Raw genomic sequence first — 16,917 nt, forward strand, 5'->3', positions numbered from 1 at the left:
GTGCTGTAATATATTGGGATTTATGAATTTGAGTTGAAAGCTATTATTTTTAAGCTAAAATTTCCCAAGTGAAACCATTAGAAATAGAAATGGTTGAGTACTCATAGATCAAGCAGGCCAAGCTCCTATTACAAATTAAATAAAAATGCTTTAATCTTTGAAGAAAAGATCACAAGGTAGTTATGATTTTCATTATCTTAAACTGATTGAGAAAATTAAATTTCTTAATCAGATTTATATAATTAAGTATTAAGATAATGTTTTGTTGTAGTTTGTTACCAAAACATAGAAAATGAATGGAGAATTCTAGGTCTTAATCAAATCATTAAAATATGTATGTTCACATTTCATAATGTAACTAAAAATTTAGATGACAGGGAATTTTACAGGTAAAATACTTCTCCTAAAATTAAGGTATCAGAAGAAAAGGGAATATTCAGTATAAATGTGGCATTGTGATTGTTTTTCCTCAAGACATGGTATTCTACAGTTTGAATATACTATTTCAGCTGACAATTGATTAGAAAAATGTGTGTCTATAGAGAAAAAATAAATAAAAATCCAATGTTCTTATGAATCATAAAAATACAATTAAATTATATATTTTATGTTAACAAAAATATACTTATAGTTTTATTCTGACTACAACTGAGGTTAGAAAGTTAAATGGATAAATAGCATTGCCATTTTCTCTCTTTATACTTTATTAAGTCTCAGCATGAAGATAATTAGAAACCTACTCACTTGAAGTACATATATAAGGATGTAAAATCTAAATTAAAAAGGAAGCTTTTGATTAATTTGAAGCAAGTAAAATATGTAAACGTGTAATATTAAATTTTGGAAGTTTAAATAGTTTAGTAAATGGAAAAAAAGTTAAGTGAAAATAGAATCAAATAACAATTAACTTTTAGATTTTGTGAATTTTTTTGGAAAACTGTCATATCAAGTGTCTAAGAAAATTATACTAATAATTACTACTTTCTTTCAGTCACATAACATTTTTAACATTACCTGATTATCTTCAGTAGCTTCTGAAAAAAATTACCTCCACTGATCTATTTCATGACATAATAAGTAGATTGTCTTTAATAAATTTGAAAACAGTTATGCCAATTTTATATTAAAATAAAACTATCAAAATTTTCTATGCTTAGTAAGCACTCTACTACTTCAATACAAAAATAAAAAATATGTGAATAGCAAATTAATGACATTCAAATTATTTCTTAAGTTTCTTTAAAATCTATACATACATACATACACACACACACACACACACACACACACACACACGACTCAGGTAAAGGAAAGGGAATTTGAGGAAGGAGAGAGGAGAAGTTTCCAGAAATCAATGACTATTCTTGTTAATATTCTTTATGTTGATTATGAAATCCTTTTACATTTTAGATAAGTTTACACATTTGCTTTTCATTTTCTCCTGCTCCAACCCTTTACTCGACGACTCAGGACACAAGCCAGAACTGAGCTCATTTTAAACCAACAATTTAAAAATGAGCTACATGTCTGCAGCTGTTAAATAAAATGTCAATCAAACAAAAACAAGTAGGATGAAATATGTCAGTAGTCACAGATCATATGAATGAAAAAAATTGTGGTTCAAAGTCAAATATTTCTGAGATTAAAATTTATCTGAAGCTCAAAAGAGAGGAAAATGCAAAAAGAAAAAAAATATAACTGCAAGTGCTTGATTTTACATTTAACCAAAAGTTGTGAATTTGTATTTTTAAAAAAGCGTGACCTTTGAAGGTGTGCCTGCTGAGCAAAAGTTTGCAACTTTGTTCATTTTATCTATTAAAAGCCTAATGTGTTAGACATTTTTAGCAAGAGAACGAACACCTTTAGAATAAGGAAAATATTTAATTTTCTGTAAATAAGCAAAACATAAGTTCCATAGATTAAAAGGATAATATTTTTAACTGTACATCAAAATAGTTGGGGGTCTTATGTACAGAGGCAGAAAATTAAAGTTGAGATGAGTGATGGGGATGGTACAGTACAAGTCTGTAAGTCAGACACTTAAGACACTAGAAGGTGTATCACAAGTTTAAGTCTATGGTGTAAGCTTCAGACTGTTCTGTAATATATGGGAAGTTCCTATATGAAAAAAAGAAAGAAAGAAAAGAAAGAAGAGAAGAGAAGAGAAGAGAAGAGAAGAGAAGAGAAGAGAAGAGAAGAGAAGAGAAGAGAAGAGAAGAGAAGAGAAGAGAAGAGAAGAGAAAAAAAGAAAAGAAGAAAAGAAAAGAAAGCAAAGCAACCAAACAAAAACAAAGCTAAAAAATCAATTGGGATGAGTATAAATCTGTCTTTTGCACTGACAAACTATATACTTCAATGCAGCAATGAGAAATTTCAAAAATTTTTAAATTGCTGACTAAAACATCATTTGGAAAATATATCTACCATTCAATATCAAAACTACTATACATTCATTATACTATCTTTTACAGTTTAGATTTTGTTCAGAGTGGTGGTAAATATTTTTTTTTTAGGTACTTGTTCAAAAACACCCATCAAATGTCACCTAACAAGCGTCACTATTCAAATCTGTGCCTAAAATTAACTATTGTACTTGGGAACATTTCAAGAAGTACAATAAATGTGAAATGCCACACTATCATCAAGACAATTTTTCAACTTTAGTTATATCACTTCAAATGTGATGAATTCATCTCGAAATTCATAGACCTCAATTGAGTATCATGGTTCCTTACATTTGAATAGTATTTATGGGTTTTTAATGAAGTTAGTTTCAAAGAGCACATGTCATATATGCTCACAAAAATCTCCCATGGGTGACCTTACTAAAACCAATAAATAAGTACATAAAATAAATTGAAGGTTCAAAGGTATTGATTAATGCATAGGAATATTCACTTGACTGAAGTAGTTTCTATTTTCCCTTTTTAGAGCCACCTACTAATGAGAGGGGAAAAATAAAAATCCACCAGTTAGTTATTGTTAGTTATGAATTACTTCAGAGTACTGGCAATTCAGTCAAATCTGAGGATCTCATCACAATTTATAAGATTTTATTTTGCAAGAAAATATTAGATCTAATACATATGTGTTAGATCTAAATATTATATATGTTCTATGATCTAATATATAGAAAATCACATCGTTATTCTTTTCTTTATTTTTGAAAAATTTTATCACTAAACATTTTACAAACAAACCTACAATACAAGCTGTACGACATAGTAATCATCTCCATAAATTGGAATACTTTCTTAAAAGAATGTAGTGACCTGAGGAAGCCATGTGACAACCTAGGAAACCTGTTACTTTATTTGGCAAAAAGAAAACAGGGAAATATGAAGCTGGAGATTAATATTTACTACTAATATTTTTGTCCTTGAAGTGCAAAGAGCATGTTCACAAATAAATATTAATAACAACTCTACCTGGAAGAACTGTACTTTTAAAGAAACATTACAATAGGGATAGGTTTGCCTTTTTGTTTTATTTAATAGCAGTTAGACTATGTGTCATTGCTTATACTTTTAAATGTACTAATTATCTCATGAGATTCGTTAAAGAAACTAAACAAGGCTTGCTTCTCCATCAACAAAAGTTATTTTTGTAATACCTTCTAATAATCTAGTTCCTCCAAGGAAAAACACACTGTGATTTCCCAGTGGGTGAAATTATCCACCCTACATAGTTAACTATTGTCAGTAAAAATCTACAGAATGGAAATTCTTGAATATGTTTCAAATAAAATGAAAAATGTGAAACTTCCTAAGATTCAGAGTTGTAAGCATTGCCAAAACACAGCTGTTTAACACATACACACACACACACACACATTTTAATTGAAATATAATCATTCATACAGTTAAAGCCAGCTGCCAGAAAAATTGTTTCTTACAATGAAGAGATGCTATTTCAAGTAGAGTAGTACTCCTTTCTCCATGGCTTTGGGTCCCATGGATTCATTTACCTATGGCCAATAAAAGTCCAACATGTTAATGTATTTCAGAAATAATTCATGACTTTTACTGCAGTATCATTTTAATTGTTCTGTAGTATCACATATTTTTATTAATCTCTTACAGTCTCAAATTTATAAATTGAACATTATTTTTAAAAAGAAATATGCTATTTATGCTGTTATAAGCTCTCTGGCAGACACATAGCAACAGTTTGTGCTTAGCATTATTAAGTAATGTTAAGAGTAATGAAATCCAAGCCAATTTTGGCAGACACCCAAGATCATTTAGCACTTGCAAAAATACATTTTAATCCAATTGGCCCTGTAGTTCACAGGGATCCTCAAGTCGCTACCAAACAAGCTCTGCTGTTGCTATTAAAGTATCTGAGCTCCAAAAAGACAAATGGTCTCACTAACAAGATGGTGACTTGTGATGCCACAATTAAGACAGCAACATCATCTTTGAAGTGATATTGTTTTTTTCAATAAACACCATCAGACCACATTATGCCTCCTCCAAACACAATTTAAATTTTTATATCTGACTTAAGTGTAATGAGTGCTGTTGCAAGATAAGCTGTATGTAAAGAAACAGACCACAGACATTTCTTCTATTGTCTGATTAGGAATTAAGGTTTTGCTCAGATTAAAGAACTATTGTACTCCATTCTGAGAAAAAAAGTCTAGTTGTGATGAAACTATCAAATGTCTAGTTAACCATTTATTACCAGCTTTTAGGGATTTTTATGTTGGATAGCAAAACAAAACAAAACAAAAACAAAACAACAACAACAACAAAAAACTTTCACTGTCATTTTGGGTGTCCCTGGCATGCTAAGTGTCAGACAATGCTTAAAAATAATAAGTAAAAATTAAATATTTAATTTAGAGATATGAGCATTCAGTTGGTGGCTCTGAAATACAAATGACTGAATGACATGTTCATTTAAAATATTCTATACTGCTAGAAAAATGGTTCAGTGGATAAAGGTACTTACTGTGAAGTCTGATGACCAGAGTTCATACCTTAGACTAAAAGAGCAGGAGAGAATGGATTTTTGAAAGCTGTTTTATGAGTTTTACACATGTCACAATGTGTATGCATACAGACAGACAGATAGACAGACAGACACACACACACACACACACATACACAAACACAAAAAATCACACACATACAAACAAACACACAAAATATAAAAATATCAGTAACATATTTTATAAATGCACACTCTCAAGAAACTATACTCTGCTGAAAATAATTACAGCTTTTAGGTTGCTTTGAAAATGTTTAAAATACTGTCAAACTGTTGATAATGTTTGTTCAATTGCTTTCAGTTTCTAAGCAATATAAATGCATGCATGTGAAGCTGGTGAAAAAGTTAAGCAAATGATGAACTAGAGACTGGTTGTCATTCTGATGGCTGGCAGCATCAGCTAAATTACTTGGGCCGAAGATTAAGATACATTTTAATATCAAAATGCAAATAATCATACATTTTGCTAATTTTTGAATGTGTAATACACTGCACAATAACTCAAATTTATTGATTTTTGAAATTTGGCTACTTTTGGTTAATTTCACCTTTATCATATTTACATGATAATGAATTAGCTCCTTTTTACTCCATGTGGGCTGAGGTTCAGCAGCATTAACATGTCCACAGTGTTTTTTAGAAATGCAAAATTTTAGGTCTCATCCAGTGGCTACTGAATGAAAATTTGCATCTTAACAAGATTTCTAGATAATAGGTCTGAACATTAAAATTTGAGAAGTACAGAAATAAAGTACACCTTCCTAGAAACCAGAGTTTAAAATAACAAGTCATTAGCAGTGATCTTGATTGATTACAAATTGTCTACTGGCTCTATTTTAAAGTGCTTGGATGCTGTTACATCTACCCAGCTATACATTTTGTGGAGCATTAGCCTCATATTCCATTATTTTTTAACTCTTGAACATAATTGTGAGGGATTTCCAAAGTGTGTAATGTTCAATTGATTTGTAATTTGTACCATAAATTGTTCTGCTTAACATTCCTTTATTAAATGGACAGTGCATAGTATAACTATTGTATCTAGTGACTGTTAACACTAAGTTCATGGGCTATGAAAATTTTCAAGCTAGGAGAGTTCTATGAACTGGGCCTAATTGAATGCCAAGAGGTCAGGGGGAATTGGAATTAAACTGAGCATATTATTTTCTGACCTGTAAAGATAAAGGGGATGCAGCCTGATTAAATATTTTATATTGATTGTTTATTTTTAGTTTTTATTAGATATTTTCTTCATTTACATTATAGTGCATTTTCATACTTGTTTGTGTGTGTGTGTGTGTGTGTGTGTGTGTGTGTGTGTGTGTGTGTGTAGTGCCACTTACTTCACTTCTCTTTTAATGTAATGCAGTCTTCTGTCTTGCTTTAACCTAGTAAACTACAATCATATAAAACTTAAGGTATTCGAAACATATAGTATTTGAAATGAGAAAGAGAGAATCGACAGTTTTTAAAAGATTGCATATTTCTCACTAGACTAAAATCTAAGCCCCATCACCTAACACTCTGGTTGTTCTTTCATCTCTATTTGATTTCCTATTTCCTCCCCACTTTCTCCACCTCCTCCAGAGAAAATATAGCTGTACAAGGTTATTCATGGAAGAAAAGAAGAACTTTGCTTTGAAATAGTTTGCCTGCCTACTTTTTTGCCTGGCACTCTCTAGTGATACTCTCTAACGCTCATCATACACTTTGACACAGTGAATGGGTAAAGTTTAGAAAAGTAACACTCAAAATCTTTCCAAAGTTATATTTGGACCTTCACAGAAAAGTACATTTAAGTGTGTATGGCAAATATGCACTGATAAAAATAAATACATTATTATAGGAATTTCTGTATTTTAGCTATCTGTAGTAACTGAACATTTCTGGTAACTTTTAAAGAATATTTGTATATTTTAATGTGTTGATATTTTATTCACTTGTTCTCAATATCAAGGACATTATTTAGTATATTTTATAACATAATATATGCCATGCAAGATCAATTATCAGTCTCAGTTAAAAAGAAAGTTTTGAACACAGATCTGAGTCAGAATAGGAAAGTGACTAGTTAAATAAAGCTACATATTTAACTTCTGATAATATAGAAAACCTATATTTGTATTTGAGAAAATGTAATTAAAAAGTCATACACAACAGTGTTTTAAAATTCTAAGTACACTGGTAAATAGGAAACACGTATCTATCAATCTATCAAGCAATATCAAATATGAACTCCTAGAATGTTCACTACGTATTTGTGAGCTGAAGGTTTTGAATTCAATAGTTTTGGTCTTTGACATTTCCAGAGGCTTTGAACCTGTCCTAGATTTAGTGTTCTATAATGTAAAGAGTGACATTCAATACATATGCGCTGAATCCGTTTTAACTTAAGTACTCATTACATTTTTGCAGGTGTTAATTGCTCCTGACCTGTCAATATGTAACCTTCTTAAAGTCATTAATTTCTTAAATCTAAGGGCCATCTGTCACAATCCAGTTCAACTCTCTCACATGCAATGCATTACAATGCTGAATAAGACAGCATTTTTGTTATCAACAGTTAAAGACTCCAAACACTGAAGGTAGTAATGCCTACAAAGCCAAAAGACAAGGACAAATACTGCCTTTTGTGAACCATCACAAGACTTTTTTTATTTTTCATTGCAATGGGCCTTGAAGTAATTTACAGCTCCTTCATTTTCCATTTGAGGAAACTAGTACAGGGAGCTGAAGTTATTTGCTCAAGGCCACCCTGTATACAATAATAAATTATAAAATACTTGATGTTCACATAATTTAAATAAATCCCTGCTCTCACTCACCATGTCAAAATCCAGAGGAAAATGTTTGTAACCCTGAAGATAAAACAATGTATTTGCATATTAGAAGCTTAATGTCTTTTGTTTGCTATGATACAAACCTACACATGATTAACACTCATGTGCTTAAAAGATTGCTACATGTCTAAAGGAAAACACTACTTAAAAGTCATTGACAACTTCAACCTAAAATAAATCACATAGAAACATACAGATATCTTACAAACATTGTGAATTAAGATGTAGCACTAAACATTTACTACGTTAAATGGACTCAGACTTAATGGAGTGGTATTATGGTGGGTCATAATTTGAATTCTTTCTATAAATAAAATGAAGGGAATGTTTTAAGTGTCTGGAATGTATACTATTATCATGTCAATAGACCTACTAGTTTATGAGATACTTTTCACAAGATCAATACACAAAGACGCTAAATGGAATGAAAATAAGATGCAAGCAGCCAAGTAACAAATTTGTTTTAATACACATAAAGGTACACATATTTGAATTTTTAATTTTTTAATCTAAGTTTCTTTTTGTTTTTTGTTTTTGTTTTTTACATTCAGAACTTGACTAAAATAAACTCAGGGAAACAGGACAGGCAAGGCAGAATCCAAGGAAAAGTCCTGGCTTAAAGACTGAAGACTAGCAATCCTTTTATCTTTTACTGACTAGATAGCTTTAATTTCACCTGCCTGACCTTCAGACTGGAAAAACGAGAATAAGCATGCCTTTCACTTTCTATACTGTTCATGTGGTACTAGAATTATAATGACTTTAAAAAGAATATAAATATACAGAATGCTGTACATAGTGAAGATGTTAAAAAGAAAGAATCAATTTGTGGAAGAAAGTAATACTTGACATTCATTTTATATGATATTAGCAAATGAACTGTAACCCAATTTAAAATTTAAGTTTGTATTCTAATTACAGTGTATTGTCAAGCTACAAGAAATGTTAAATTATCAAAACAATTTAAATTATATAAAGAAAAGTCTGATCCTAGGATATTTTTTCTTCTTTTTACTTTGCTCTTTTTACTATGCAATCGTCAACATTCTAGATAAATGGATTACGTGGATAAACCATTATTTCATATTTTTGCTGGAAGTGAAACTAAAATCATTTTCATTTTTAGTTTTAAAAGTCTACTCATCAATAGTTACAGCATTAGAAATAAATTCTTTAATGATTGATGTTTTCAGGGTATAATCTATAAAAGAAACATTTATGATTTTGGCAAACCATTCTTTTAATTCTAAACCATAATTGAAAAGACACATCTTTTCACTTTTATTTGGCTGTTAATAAAAATGCAATCTTTATATTATGAAACTAAATCTCTAAGACAATTTCAAACTAAACTAAACTAAACTCCTGTATTGGTAAGTTTGTGTTTTACCCTTGATGATGCACAGCATATAAATCTTGAAGAGACATGTCATATAAATCAAAGAGATTTTTGTTTTTTCAAACAATATTTTTAAATATGCCTTTTATGATTAACTTTAGCCAAATAATCACACCATTTTCAAGCATGATCAGCTTAAATATCATACGCAAATCTATAATGCCAAAGAAATCTTACCTATTTTTCTTCATTCTGGACATTGAATGATCAATAAAGTCTTCAGATAACAAAACTCTGCTCAGACAATGATAAGTAATTCAGAATGTTATAATGTAAAGTTAATGAGTATAAACATATGGAGTTATTATATATTTTGTTTTCCCCAAGATAAAATTCAAGTGTCTTTAATGAAAATAAAATATAGACTCTATGGGATTTTTTCTTCCCTCTTATTTCCCAACAATATTTAGCCAAATTTATAAAATGTAGAGTAACATAAGAATCATTTCCTTTTCTTCACATATATCAAGAATATATATGTATATATACACACACACACACACATATATATATATATATATATACATATATATATATATATATATATGGCTTCTTGCTTCTTAGCTTCTTTTATCTCTGGGTATGGTACGTATTTATGTTGCTAAAAAAACACAAATTGGCAAAAGCTTTAAAATCTTGTCTGGGATCCTGAACATGGAGCAGGAAATAAAAAGATTGTTACTAAAACCAATAAAAAGAGTGGCTCATGAGAAGCAGACATGCCAGAAAGGATAGAATGCAAAGCCAATGTGAAAAGAATGTGTAGTGAACAATTACATTAAGTTGGAATACTCCCCAATGCACAATTTTTAAATTCCTTCAATGCAAGCAACAGAAAACAGGCATGTGCAGACATAGTGAAAATATAATAAATCAGAGGAGTTCTACTAAAATTCTTGTTTGAAATTAAAGCAGCAAAAGACACAGAAACAATATTAAGTCTTCTTGGTGCAGTAAATTTTACAAATTTGTAAACAATTTTGAAGCAAAGATTGCTTTATTTATTTATTCATTTATTTATTTACAGAAAGCTCCTTTGGAGTTATTTGAGACACTAAGGCCAATGGGCATTATGTATTGTTTGTGTGTGTGTGTATGTGTGTGTGTGTGTGTGTGTTAATTAATCCAGAAATAAAGCAGTGAGGAAAAAGTGAAAAGTAAAAAGGGTACTACTGATTGTTGCTTGCTAGTGTCTAAGGGAAGGAAACAATATTTAACAAGTATAAACCTGGCATTAGGGAGGGAGCTGGAGTAAGGAATGAAAGAAATGATGATGTAGGGTGATGAGAAGGTTGAAGAGTGTGTGTGAAAAATGAAGTGTAGTGGGCAAACATGTTCTTGTAAATGGATGAAAACATTCTGATGTCTAGAACAAAAGGTCTTAGAGACATTTCATCACCTTTGGTTGGAAGATGAAGAATATACAAGATTAGGATAGGAAAGTGTGATTAGTAAAATGATATACGTTGCAGGTAATAAAAGAGAAACAATTTTCCCCACAGTCACATTTTTTTTCTAAGTTTTACTGATTGGTTTTAAGCCCTCTTCTTATGTTTTGTGCTCTGGCTGTTACAATTAATTCTTTTTTGGCTCCATTCTCTATTGCAATTCATCAAACTATTTAGAATAGTTTTCTTTTTTATGTAAAGAGCACATTCCATAAACCACTCACTGCAAGATATTTATTTATTTTATTATAAGCATATTTTTCTAATAAATCATCAGAGTTGGTCAGAATCTACAAATGACACATTTTCTTACTCCACAGTAAGCCACAAATTCCTGCCATCATCCTTTCTTTACTACTTTGTTCTTTATAACCATACATGTCTGCCTGTTGTTTATGGATTCTTTGGTGGACAAATGGATGACACCTCCTTTCAAATATGTAAACCAAGATTATTGGAGGAAATTAGCTTTCAGGTCTTCATCCCTTGCATAATTTCCTTTTCTACTAATAGAAAACGTGGCAGCCATACATATTTCCTGAGTGTAGTTCAAAGCCAGTGGTTTGTATACAGTTTCCTTGTTTGTATATCTTCCTGTGCTCCCCCAAGAATCTTATAAATCCTGTCCAAAAGCTATTGTGGACTGATCCCATAGACGGAAAAAAAAACCAACAAAACAAACAAACAACAACAACAAATAACCAGACAATTTTCTGCTTTTAAAGTCCCTTACCAAATTTCTTCCTGCCAACAAAAATCAGGAAGCTTATTATCAGGAATTTCTATTTTGCATGAAGTTTTGAAAACCAAGAGAAAGGATAATATGAAACCTGCTGTTCTCTCAGCTAGGCCTTCCAGCAGCAGAAACCCAACATTAAGGACATCTATCAGAACAGAGCTTGGGTGATAAAGGGAGGGTGGGTTCTTAGCAAATGATTTAGCCCTAGAAAAGGAATGTGGTTTTATGCTTCATCTGAGTTCCCTTCTTCCTGCATTTCAAATGCACAGCAGCTCTTAAGTTTGCAGGAGTGATATATCATGTAAAGAATGCTTTGTGTCAAAAGGAAGGGAAGAAAAGGGAGCATAGAAAACCCACATTTACAAAACGGAAGCTACTGTGCTATTCCCCTCTGCCTCCAAAGGAAATGCAGCAGCTAAGCAATTTGTTGTGATCCCCTCGAATCTAATTTCCTCAAGAATGTGACAGCTGAGGGCTTCAGTTAGTGTCCACACGCCCAGCTTGTGTCTCTTTCCTCTCGCCCTGCATAACCTTCTCCAAGTGCTCACTAGGATCCTTCTCTTGGAGCTAAAGAATAAATTTTTCACACTCAGTGGGAAAAGGGATTGGTTTTGCTTTCAGGAAAGTGGGGTGTTGTTCCTCAAAAAGGACTGGACCAGTTTATAAAGGGAAGCTACATGGCTTCCGTCTAGTAAAAAGAAGAACAAACAAATAAAATAAAATAAAATAAAATAAAATAAAATAAAATAAAATAAAATAAAATCAACCTATTCAGGAAACTTCCCAATTTGGTGCATTGGTCTACAGAAGTGACTCCATAGCCTTGGAATAAAAAACACCACGACTCCTCCTTGCCTGCTGCTACGGAGCCAGAAACCTCACAATGTTGGACTTCTTAATTCCAGTCTTGTATTTTTCATACAAGGGACTCCTCATCCAGAGCATTCACCTTTGTCTCCTTCCGTTTCCACCCCATCTCCTGAAGATAAGGACCCCCAGCATCACCCCCAAGAACTTCCTTTCTTGCAGAGAATGGCCGGTGGGGGATGGGTAATGGGAGTAAAGATTTGTGATTCTTATATCTTTACTAATCACCCAGCATGGAGGGGGTGGGTGGGGCAAGACGCGCAGAGATTTCAACCCTGGTACATTAACACTGGACGGTTTAATTCAGTGTGAATAAAAAAGGTAAGAGCTGGAAACTGGGAAGAACAGAGCCAGGCTAAAAGGAGGGAGGACACCACACACGCGCGCACGCGCCCGCGCGCGCGCGCGCGCGCGCACACTCGCACACACACACACACACACACACACACACACACACACACACACACACACACGGTTCTCAAGGCCAAGTTCCAAAAGCTCAGCGGGCAGATGGCACCTTGATGTACCTTAGAGGATCAGGGTGCCTTTGGGAGGTGAGGGGGGTGGGGGTCAGCTGCACAGGAGCCTAGAGATGTAGGGCGACTGCGCACGGATAGCGCGCCCCTCAGGTTGGCCAGCTTCCGCTCCCGACCCGCTCTAGTCGCTCGCTCTCCTGCCAGCCGGCGGACCCTCACTGCAGCTGACATCATTGCCAGAGAAGGAGGGGCGGCCCACGTGAAAAAGACCCCAGCACGAACTGCCTTTCCTCTGCTCGCTCTCTGAGGCTCTAGCGAGCCGCTTGGCAAACTCAGCGCCCTGGCGGCGGCGCCGGGACTTGAGCTGGGCGCGGCAGTTCTTAATTTAGCAGCAGGAGAAAGGTAGATTTAGACCTTGGCTCCTTTATCTCCTGGTTCTTTCTCAAAACCGCCCGCACACTGTCAGTTCTGCCTCTGCCTCGGATGAACCAAAGACGAGAAAGGTGAAACACGGACACACACTATCAGTTACTTTCCCAAGCTTTCAAAAGCTTCCCCCCCCCCAGCACAAAAACACAGGCAAAGACAGCCCTGAGGCTAGAGCCTTGGCCGTGGGAATTTGTGAATTTGTTTCAAACGTGATTAAAAGTGCACATCTTCCAAAGTTGCAGAGGCGCCAACCAGCGCATCTCCCCAACTCCTTTATTCAGTCTTGAGTCACACTTGTTTTACTCCCTTTTTCTCTTCGTTTTTCTCTTTCTTTCTTTCTTTCTTTCTTTCTTTTTTTTTTTTTTTTTTTTCTTTTTTGGATGACAAGTAAGACAGTTGCTTTAAGTCACCTAGCATTTTCACCCTTTTTTGGCGTTACACTGTGCTAAGTGTTCAGAATTATCTGCCTGCTCCTCAGGTTGTTTGCTGGTTGCAGAGCTAGTACCACACTCAGGGGTCCTCTGTCCCCATCACTCTCCTATTTTTTATCCCCATTGCCCATGGCCTAGATTCTCAAACACTTTTTTCACACTGGGTCCACTGTAAAAAAAAACAGCCCCCAAGCTGATATAAATCTGCCTTTGGAAAGTTTCCTCACAGTAAGGGAAAGAACAGCGTTACGTTTTTTTTGTTTTTTGTTGTTTTTTTTTTTTCTTCATTGTTTGCTTCTGTTTCCCTATAATTTTCTTTATTATTTTTTTTCTTTTGTCCTAGAGCCCCCTGCTCTCCCTGATTTACGTTGTTAGTGGGTGCCGCAATGGCGCAAGTTTGGACTCCCAGCCCCCCTGAGACATTTTGGAAGGACACCCCGCTCGCAGAGGCGAGTGCCCGCCTGGAGGCGCGCGCTCACATACTCCAAGCACGCATCCCAGTGCCCCACACCCCAAGCCGCAAAGGCGGCTAACCTAGTGAAGCCTGGAATAAATCAGAGGCAGCAAAGGGGCCATCTTCACTCAACCCCTTAAAAGTCTTTCCTTGGGGGAGACACGGAAATAGATCTTGCCGTGCACTCTGGGACATTGACACCCCAGGGACTAGTAGCTTTGTGACTGCGCTCACAGAGAAGTGTCTCCAACTGGAGGTATACTGTTGCTGCGCTCTTCCAAAGTCTCTAAAGCAATGTAGTCCTTTTTTAAAGTCACCTTTTCCAATGAAGCTCTTAGCAAGAGACATTTTTTTTTGGGGGGGGGGAAGGGGGCCGTTCTTTACAAGCTCTAGGAAGATCCTTCCTTTGTGGAGGGAACTGCTTTTTGGTTCTCTCTTGAAAAATGCCATGTATTTATGACATCGGTGGGCGTTCTTTTGGCTAAGGAATTCCAAGTCATTTCTCTAGAGAATAGAGGAACCCTTTTATGTTGGGCTTGACTTTGTAAGTCTCCCCCCCCCCCCAAAAAAAAAGAATATTGATTTTCAGCTGCTGGTTTATACGAAGTTGCATTTATAAAAAGGGGACAGAATTTCTCACACCTACCATCTCTACATCCACTAGGTCCCAGGGCAGGAAGAAATGGGATCATACCAGGAGGACCAATCCAGTAGACGCTTGGCGCCCTGCTGTGCGCACAGTTTTCCGAAGCCCTGCGGCAAGGGTCGCTCCCCAACCCGGTTGCTCTATCAAACCTGGACTCAAATCGGAGACCCCAGAGAGGAGCGCAGCTGGGCCAGCTTCCAGGGTCCACCGCGGATTCACTGCTGAGGCACACTGCCCCTCAGCTGGACTTGCTCCAGGTGTCTCCCCTAATGGTCTGGGGCGTCAACTCTGCATCCCCGCACTTTCCCAGATCAGAGTTTCATTCAGCTTCGCTGAAGCTGGAAGAATCAATTAAAGTGAAAGACCTTTTTGCACAACCCATGTCGAAGAAATTCATGCGCGGACACTTTTCTGACAAAAGTGAGAGTTTTAGCAAAGTAACCAAACCGAGTGGAGGCAGTGCCAAAAGATTTTCTTTGGGAGCTCATCTCCCGGTTTTGCTCTTTTTCTTACCTCTAGGGAACAGAACCCGGAAGGGAGGGCACCAGTAGGTCTCTAAAGCATGCTTTGGTCAACTGCCCAGATCCCAGGCGCAAGCAGTCACCGCGTCCTAAGCGCAGGACATGCCATGAGTCCCCAACCTCAGCGGCTTTAGTTCCCGAACCGAACCCGATACTTACCTACTGTTTAGACTCCTCTTTGAGTAGTATGAAGAGGGGAACGAAAAAGGAGAAAAAAGGCTTCCGCCCGCTCCACAGAGACTGCGATTGCTGTAGCGGGATCTACCGCCACAGCTCGCAGTCCGCGGAGCAGCTGTTTGTCTTGGAGGCTGTTTGTGAGGCTGGTCGGGCGGCCCGGGCTAGCTGGGCTGCCTGTGTCGCCTTAGTAGCTTCTGCCACTGAGACTCCTTGCACTCTGGTAGCCTAGCTTTCCGCTTTACTGCGCGGGCCGCTGCTGGCTGCTCTGGCTCACAGCTACTCCCGCCCTGACAGTTCGTCGACTGCAAGGAGCCACTGCCAAGCCAGCCCTTTTCAATGGCGAGGGGGAGGGACTAGACAGGAGGGGGAAGGGGGACAGAAGGGGGGTGAGCGAGTGGAAGGCGGGGGGGGAAAAGGAGTGAGCGAGTGCCCTAGCCGCCTGCTGGGAGGGGATGGCGCAGCACCAACTGATGGGTACCCCCTTTTGTCCCCACTCCCTGCACCCCTCTTCCCACTCCAGCTCAGGAGGCGGCCTCTCCCAGAGGATGAAGAACCTCAGGAGCGGTGCGGGGGCGAGATTGAGGTAAGCTTGGGAAGTTACATCTTGTGGCCCAGAGAAGGAGGCAGAAAGCGTTTTGCCTGCACGCTCCTTTATGGGACTGGATGCTTAGGGGAACACACTGAACAAAATAAGCAGGGCAAGCATTCCTTCCCCGGGTGGTCCCCCCTCTCCTTGCACTTTAGTTCTCCTCTTTAAGTTTCACTCGTTTACATCATCTTACAGAAGTTTGATTTTTCTTGGTATGCGTGCCTTTCTCAGGATTCCTCAAGCTCCGCTGACTCCAGCTAGAGAACTAACAGCAAGTAACACCATTTTCTTATACAAAGGGTACTTAGGGCACACTAGGGGAAGTAGGAGCAAGATCCTGGAGAACCCGCAATTTGAGCCAAGTGCCTGTTTCTGAATATATCATATCCAATTGTGAGCTGTCTCAGAAATCTTGTCTGCCTGTCCACACACATTCTCCTGTGTGGTGTAGGGTGGAGTGAGTGTCTGCGGAGGAAACACAACATTTGGCTATCCCAGAGCAAAACTAAGGGTAACATTAAACAGGTCATGTCTGTGACCCTTTGAGGGGGGTGGGGTGGTGTCACTGTGTGAACAATGCGGTTTGAAAGCAGGAAAGATACCAGACAAGGAAGAGCACAACCTGGAGCTGCAACCCTAATGCTTGCCAATAAGCTTGGCATCTCAGTTGGTGAAGCCTGCCTGGCATAGGGTGTCAGGTCTCTGGAAAGCACTAAAGCAACAAGGGTCACTGTGCCAGGTGTGTGGCTCAGATAAGTCATGAATACCAAGAAACAGAAATTAATTCCCTACCTATAGAATAGGCTCAAAAGCATAACAACACCCAGACCTCTTTGGTTCTAATTTCAAAGACAACGTCTTTATATTTACCTAGAGGCCAGGAAATGAGACAAGTGAATTGTCTAA

The 16,917-nt window shown here is 36.6% G+C and overlaps 1 protein-coding gene across 6 annotated transcripts in view; it reads right to left on the bottom strand.

Annotated features, from left to right (window-relative positions):
* Pcdh11x (protocadherin 11 X-linked) overlaps window positions 1–15,715 on the bottom strand; it is a 610,005-nt gene extending 594,290 nt beyond the window's left edge. For all 6 annotated transcript variants that reach the window (XM_085838041.1, XM_085838040.1, XM_085838039.1 and 3 more), the window contains exon 1: window positions 15,405–15,715. The gene's annotated coding sequence lies outside the window, so the exon portion shown is untranslated. The remainder of the gene's footprint in view (window positions 1–15,404) is intronic.
* Between the last annotated feature and the right edge of the window lie 1,202 nt (window positions 15,716–16,917).

The sequence above is a fragment of the Mus caroli genome, unplaced genomic scaffold (assembly GCF_978045245.1).
Source record: "Mus caroli unplaced genomic scaffold, Mus_caroli_1 scaffold_5, whole genome shotgun sequence".
In the NCBI taxonomy this organism is placed as follows: domain Eukaryota; kingdom Metazoa; phylum Chordata; class Mammalia; order Rodentia; family Muridae; genus Mus; species Mus caroli.